This window comes from Rhinolophus ferrumequinum, chromosome X (genome assembly GCF_004115265.2).
Source record: "Rhinolophus ferrumequinum isolate MPI-CBG mRhiFer1 chromosome X, mRhiFer1_v1.p, whole genome shotgun sequence".
Classification (NCBI taxonomy): domain Eukaryota; kingdom Metazoa; phylum Chordata; class Mammalia; order Chiroptera; family Rhinolophidae; genus Rhinolophus; species Rhinolophus ferrumequinum.
The window spans coordinates 35027491-35035846 of NC_046284.1; the positions used below are offsets into that span (position 1 = coordinate 35027491).

Below are 8356 nucleotides of genomic sequence, written 5' to 3' on the forward strand. Positions count from 1 at the left end.
ACAATAAATCTCAAGAATCATCTGAAAACTAGATGAACAGAACCCCTATAAGTAAGAATATAAAAAAGAGGCCACATTGAGACTGGTAGGAAGGGCAGAGATGAAAAATGGACTGACCACAAACTCATAGGTAATGAATGGTTGAATACTGGAGGGACACCTCAGTGACAGAGGTCCCCCTAGAAGAGAAAGGGGTCCCAGGCCCACATTAGACTCCCCAGCCAAGGGCTCCTGTCCCAGGAAGAAGAGTTCCCAAAACATCTGGCAGTGAAAATCAGTGAGGACTCTGTCTGCCCATCCCAGTGAGACAGAAGGTGGCTGGAAACCCAATCGCTTCTCTTAAAGAGATCACACACAGACTCTCTCACTTGCAAACTCTCACTTGGTCTATGGTGGAGGGGCAGCAAATCAAGAGGTACCACAGACTTGCAGGGAAGGACTGAGTTGTGTGGACACAGGGAGAGGGCTGGAGGGACAGGAGCCATTATTCCTGTGTGGAGCCTGCCTCACATGTAGTCAACAGGAGGGCATCATCTTTTCTATGTTGAACCCTCCCCCAAAGGGCCAAATTTGAGCCCATATTGGTCTGGTAAAATCAGTGTGTGTGCACCGTCTTGATGATCCACTGGGTCTCCATCCCACACAACTAGTGCTGTATCACTCAGAACACTCTTGGCTACTAAGCAGCCAAGCCTGCCTCACAAGCTCTAGAAAACTTTTAAAGCAGCAGACAGCCCTCTTCAGCCCAGGGAAATTTTGTTGATGGGCAGTGACCCATACCCTGTGCTGCAGCCTGCCTTGGGCAACTCTCAGGGACGTGCATGCCTGAAGTGATCGGCAGCTGGCCTTGGTGTTCTCAGGGTGTTTTTGCAAAGTGGTCATGGGCCGAGCACTGGTGCAAGAACTGAAACTACATTAACTTTGTAAAAACCACTGCCCACACCCTGTGGCTCCCTGGAAACTTGCCCTGCCCAACTATAGTTGCATTGCCAGCGATACTCTTGGTGCCTGGGTGGCCAGCCATGCCCCAGAATCTGCAGAAGGTTTTTTATAGCAGTGGATAGCCCATGGCAGCCCATAGAACATTTGGTGGTGGGCAATGACCCAAAACCTGTGCCACAGACTCTCTTGGGAAGCTCTCAGGGATTTACAAGCCCAAGGTGAGTGGTGGCTAGCTGCAGTATTCTCAGGGTGCTTTGCAAAGTGGTCACAGGCCAGGCACTGTTGCAAGAACTGAATCAGCATTAACTTTGCAAAAACCACTGGCCATGTCTCGTGACCCCTGGGACCCCACCCCACCCAGCTAGGGATGCATCGTTGAAGGCACTCTTAACACTGCGTCTTCCAGCCTGGGTTGCACATATAAGGAGGCTCTTTCAACATTTGACCCTCATGGAGAGCTGGCAGGTCACAATAGGCAAGGGGGCCATGGATAATTTACTCAGCTACCTCAGGCCCAATACTAGTGGCAGCTGGTCTCAGTTCACAGTGAGGCAACACACACACCCCTCCAGGTCGAGCACAGGAAGCAATCAACAACAGATAGCTTTGTAGCTGCTACAAGATAACACAAGACCAGACACAAACAAGGCTAAAATTGGCCTGCATGGGACTCCCTCCAAAGAAACAGCAGAACAACACACCCAGAGGCCAGTTTCTGACCATACTAGAGCACAAACTAGTTAGTCTCCAAAGCGGCACACCCAAAGGGTGGTCTCAACAGGCATAAGAGCCCATAGGGGTAAATCCCCCTCTAAGGGGTCAGTCCCCACACGGCAGCTCATACACTGTGTACATAGCCAATCCTCACAGTCAGTCAGCCTGGGAGTTAATCCCACCGACTGATGTGTCAAAAGCAATCAAGGCTCAACTATAACAGAAGGACACACTAAAGGAACACTCCTGGAACACATATATAGAAGATCAGGGAGACTGTATCATTGAAAAACACAGGACACATTCTACATAAGGCTACCCAGCAAAGACTAAGAGACATAGGAGATCTACCTAATATGTAGAAGCAAACAAAGAAACACAGCCAGAATGAGAACACAAAGAAACATGTCCCAAATAAGAGAATAGGAAAAACCTCCAGAAATGGAACTAAATGAAATGGAGGCAACCAACCAACCTGAGAAAGAGTTTAAAACACTGGCTATAAGAATGCTTAAGGAACTTAGAATTTCAACAAAGAGACATTAAGCATAAACAAAGACATGAAAACCGTGAAAAAGAACCAGTCACAGATAAGGAATACAATAACTAAAATGAAGAATAAAAGGTCTGACAATTAGGTTCGCGAACTCATCCTAGAAAAAGTGCTACATACCTCATTGTTGAATATCACTATGGTTACCTTTGAAGTACTCCCCTTGGGAAGGTATGCACTGATGCCAGCACCTAGTCCACCCTTCAAAGCAATTTTGGAACACCTTTTTTGGAAAGGCCATCAGAGCTCTCATCATATTTCCATTAATGTCCTGAATGTCACCCAAATGTTTTCCTTTCAATATTTACTTTATTTTCAGGTAAAGAAAGAAGTCATTGGGGGCCAGATTAGGTAAGAAGGGAGGGTGTTCCAATACAGTTATTTGTTTACTGGCTAAAAATTCCCTCACCAACAGTGCCATGTGAGCTTGTGAATTATGATTCAAGAGCTATGAATTGTTGGCAAAAGGTTGAGGACGTCTAACTTTTTCACACAGCTTTTTCAGCACTTCCAAATAGTAGACTTGGTTAAATGTTTGTCCAGTTGGTACAAATTCATAAAACATAACCTCTCTGATATCAAAAAATGTTAACAACATCATTGCAACAAGTTCGTGGATTTAATTGTCATACCTCGTACACTAAGAGGAATAAAGCAGATTAGATGAATCACAGGACTAAATCTAGTGATTTAGAAGACAAGTTATGTCTCTGCAGTCAGACTTGAGTGCTGTGCACAGTGCTAACTCCAGGGCCTCATCACCAAACATGATGCAATAAATGGATGATATATTATAGAAATGTACTCTTGAAGCTTATATAATTTTACTAAGCAATGTCAACACCAATAAATTTAATACAATTTTAAATAAATAGAAGACAAGGCATCATAAAACACACAATCTGAACAACAAAAAGAAGAAAGAATTTCAAAAATTAAAATGTTTTAAGGGACCTATGGGACAACAACAAGCATAGCAACATTCACATCATGGGAGTACCAGAAGAACAAGAGAGGGAGCAAGGGAGCAAGAACCTATTGAAGAAACAATGACCTAAAATGTCCCTGGCCTGGTGAAGGAAATAGGTATACAAGATCAGGGAGCGCAAGGAGTCCAAAACAAAATGAAACCAAAGAGGCACACACCAAGACACATCATAATTAAAATGCCAAAGGTTAAAGACAAAGAGAATCCTAAATACAACAAGAGAAAAACAACTAGTTACTTATGAGCAAGCTCCCATAACTCTATCAGCTCATTTCTCAACAGAAAGTTTGAAGGCCAGAAAAGAGTGGCAGGAAATTATTCAAAGTGATGAAGAGAAAGGACCTACAACCAAGACTACTCTACCCAGAAAGGCTATTGTTTAAAATTGAGGCAGAGACAAGTTTCCCAGACAAGTAAAAGCTAAAGGAATTAATTATAACCAAACCAGTATTAGAAGAAATATTAAAAGGACATCTTTAAGAAAAAAGAAGCAAAAACAAACAAAAAAGAAAGTCAATAATGTCAATAATAAAATGACAATAATTATGTACCTATCAATAATCAGTGTGAATGTAAATAAATTAAATGCTCTAATGAAAAGATATAAATAGTGCAAAAGATAAGAAAACAAACAGAGCTCAGGCATATGCTATCTACAAGAGACTGATCTCAGGTGGAAAGACACACATAGACTGAAAGTAAATGGCTGGAAAAAGATATCGCATGAAAATGCAAACAAGAAAAAAGCTGTGGTAGCAATACTTATATAAGACAAAATAGAATTTAAAACAAACAACATAATAAGACAAAGAAGAACATTACACAATAATAAAAATGTCAATGCAACAAGAAGACATCACCCTAGTAAATATTTATGCACCCAACACAAAAGCACTTAAATATGTAAACCAAATATTGACTGACATAAAGGCAGACATTAATAGTAACACAATCATAGTAAATGACATTTACAGCAACTGACACCAATGGACAGATTTTTCTGGACAGAAAATCAACATGGAAACAAGCAGCCTTAAATGACACATTTGACCAGAGAGATTTAATTAATATTTTTAGAACATCTCACCACAAAGCAGAATATATGTTCTTTTCAAATACACATGAGACATTTTCCAACATAGACAACATGTTAGGCCACAAAACAAGCCTCAATAAAGTTAAACAGACGGAAACATATCAAACGTCTTCTTTGACCATAGTGGTATGGCATGGTACTAGAAATCAATTACAAGAAAAAAAACTGAAAACACACAAACACATGAAGGTGAAATAACATACTACTAAATAATGAATAGGTCAACAATAAGATCAAGGAAGAAATCAAAAGATATCTTGAGGAGAGTGACATCATAGGAATGGCAGCAGTGAGGTGGTCTTCATGAGTTATCCTCCAGAACTTACCACAAATTGAACATCTATAACCCATCAAAGGACTCTCTGCTCATCACAGAGAACAGCTAAGAGATGCCTACGAGGATTACTTGAAGGTGGGCAAATTGGGAGAGCAGGGGAAGAGGGAAGGGAGTGGAGTGGAGATGCTGCCCTCATCCAAGGCTGCAGAGACGCAGGGGGTCCCAGGACAGAACAGAGACCACAAAACCCAGGAGGTGGGCTCTATCCCTGCATCCCACAGCTGATTTCTCCTGCCAAGATAGCAGCATATCCAGCATTTGAGGCAGTAACCTCAGCTGAGACCTCCTGTTGACCTTAGGTTGAACAAAGTACTAAACTCCATACCTGGGCCCCTCCCCTCACTCTCCCAATCTTTCCCCCACCCTTCCAGAGACAAGCTGGCAATTGAACTGAGGAGTACAGTCAGATTACAGAGGAGCCATAGCACTCAGGATCTGGGAAGATCCGGCTTGCAGCTCTAACCCAGGGAAGAGGCTGGGAAGAATGTGATACTGGTGGGCTAGGAGAGAGAAGACTCCTCCATCCCCAGCCCCCACATTTTCTGGCCTGCCTAGGGCAAGGCAATTGCAACTATGGAGACAATCCCAGGGGTCAGTAGTAGGTGGCCGATGCAGCTCTGAGCTTTAGGCAGCTCAGAAATCTCCCACCCGCCACACACACACACACACACACACACACACACACACACACACACACGGAAGAAGTGCTCTAAGACTCAGGAGACCTGGGCACAGGGCTGGTTGTGTTACTCTCAGTGAGCACATATTCAGGCAAGAGCAGACACTGCACTGACTTTCTAAAAACTACCATCCAGACCCCATAGCCCCACTCATCTAAAACTTCAGTCCCAGTGTCACTCTGGGAGCCAGGTGACCGGTTCTGCCTGCACAATACTCAGAGGACTCTTTGGTACAGAAGAGAACAACCTGGAGATTACTTGGGGCCTTAAGCCAAAACTGGCACTGCTTTTTCTGTTTTGTTTTGTTTTTGCATTTTTGATATTTTTGCCTGTGTTGAGTATGGGTTATTGGTTGTTTTTACATGTGAGTGTATTTTTTTTTCTTCGTTGTTATTGTTGTTGTGCTTGGTGATTTGTTTTCTTCAGGGATCAGCTCAAGAGGCACAAGATTCAATACACCCAAAAGCCAACTCCAGACCAAATCAGAGTACTACCGGGTTTGACCTACAAGTGACACAACCAGAGAGATTTCTGTACAGGCACAAGATTCCATTGAGGCCAAGTCTCATTTAAGCGGTCAACTCTCTTGCAGCAGAACGTCTGCTGTGGGCATGTTCTCTGGGATTGACTCCTAGGATTGACTCTTAGTTGTGAGAGCCAAGTCTCACAACTAGTCAGCCTAGGTGTCAATCCCACCTACTAACAAGCCAAAAGCAATTAAAGACCAACATTAACAGGGCAATATACACAACACAAGAGTCAACTTTGGAGCACACGCACAGGAGAAGGAGAAAGTGGTGCAAGTCAAATATAAAGGACACATACTACATAAGACAACCCAGCAAAAACCAAGAACCCTACAGGATCTACCTAATACATTGAAGCAAACACAGAGAGTCAGCCAGAATGGGGTAACAAAGAAATATGTCCCAAATAAAAGAACACGAGAAACCTCCAGAATTGGAACCAAACAAAATAGAGGTAACCAAACTATCAGAGACAGAGTTCAAAACACTGATGATAAGAATGTTTAAGGAGCTTAAAGACCACACAAAGAAGAATAGAGAAATCATAATGAGCAACCAGTTAGAACTAAAGAATACAATAACTGAAATAAAGAACACACTTAAAGGAATTGCCAGCAGGCTAGATGAAGCAGAGGATCGAATCAGTGACTTAGAAGACAAGTTAGCAGAGATCACCCAAAGGGAAAAACAAAAAGCAAAAAGAATAAAAAACAATGTATATGGTTTAAGAGACCTGTGGGATAACATCAAGCACAACATAGGAATACCAGAAGGTGAATAGAAGGAGGAAGGGATCGAGGATATATTTGAAGTAATAATGTCCAAAAACTTCCCTAACCTGGTGAAGGAAACTGACATACAAGCCCAGGAAGTGCAGAGAGTTCCAACCAGGATAAACCCAAACAGATCCACACCAAGGCACATTATAGTTAAAATGGAAAACGTTAAAGACAAAGAGAGAATCCTAAAAGCAGCAAGAGAAAGACACTGGGTTACATAGAAGGGAACTCTTATAAGACTATCAAATGACTTTTCTACAGAAACATTGCAGGCCGGGAGGGAGTGGCCAGAGGTACTCAAAGTGATGGAAAACAAAGGCCTACAACTTAGATTTATTACCCAGTAAGGCTATCATTTAAAATTGAAGGAGAGATAAAGAGCTTCCCAGAAAAGAATAAGCTAAAGGAATTTCTTACCACCAAGCCAGCATTGCAGGAAATATTAAAAGGGCTTCTGTAAACAGATGAAAACAATCTAACTACAAATTTAAAAAATGGCAATAACTATGTACCTATCAATAATCACTTTAAGTGTAAATGAATTAAATGCTCCAATCAAAAGACATAGGGTATCTGAATGGATAAGAAAGCAAGACCCTTGCATATGCTGTATACAAGAGACTCACCTCAGATCAAAAGACACACATGCTGAAAGTGAAGGGTTGGAGTAAGATATTTCATGCAAATAGATATGAGAAAAAAGCTGGATTTGCAATACTTATATCTGACAAAATAGACTTTAAAATGAAGAATATATTAAAAGACAAAGATGGGCACTACATAATAATGAAGGGATTGATCCGACAAGAGGACATAACCCTGTTAAACATCTATGCACCCAACATAGGAGCACGTAAATATGAGGGGAGCTAATGCAGTGCTGATACATAAATAGTTAAAATGAACAGAAAAAGTCTAACCAGCGACTTGGTTATTCAGGAGGCACAAATAGAGAATTCCCAAGGGGAACTTATCTAAACTAAAGAAACAAGTAGAAACCATCTGTCCTGAGAACAGGGATTTATCTATAGGTAGGAGGACAGTCAAGGCCTAACATTAGACACTACAAGATTACTTTACATTTGCTGCCTCAGCCTTCTGATGTAACCTTCCTGTCTTTGTACACATAAAAGAGAACTGTAAAATAAAGCAGGGGCAGCAGTCTAATGAGAACTGCTTGCCCTCCCGATCCCATCTTTGTCTCTTGTCTTCTTTTTTCTCAATCCTCGCTCCCCACTTCAGGACCGTTCGTCTGGTCAACAGGCTCCGACAAGTGGCGCCCGAACAGGGACCTGAATACTGGGGATAAAGTGAAGGACACCACATGGAATTCAGACGCTCGTCGAAACAGGTAAGGGGTGCGGTGAGATACCATAGTCGGGAGTAATAAATTATGGGACAGGAAAACAGTAAAAGACTGTTTACCCATATGTTGAAGAACATGCTAAAAGCTAGAGGAGTAAAAACCAGTGAAGCACAGTTGCTTCAATTTCTAGAATTTGTAGAACAAGTATATCCTTGGTTTCCTGAGGAAGGGACTTTAGATACAGAAACTTGAAAAAAGGTGAGGGATCGTTTACAGGGATATTATGACGTTCATGGGCCCTCTAAGGTACCAGTGGATCTCTCCACCTTACTTTTTTATTTTTGTATTTGCTTTTATTTTTTTAATTTTGATGCCTTTTCAAATTGGCATGTCTTTAAAGTATTTTTTTCCCTTGAGTAAAAATGGGTATGTGT

The 8356-nt window shown here is 41.8% G+C and overlaps 1 non-coding gene across 1 annotated transcript; it reads right to left on the reverse strand.

Annotated features, from left to right (window-relative positions):
- Positions 1-2907: 2907 nt before the first annotated feature.
- Positions 2908-2979, reverse strand: LOC117030455 (small nucleolar RNA U83B). Its single transcript, XR_004424399.1, has one exon. It is a non-coding gene; the product is annotated as a small nucleolar RNA U83B (small nucleolar RNA).
- Between the last annotated feature and the right edge of the window lie 5377 nt (positions 2980-8356).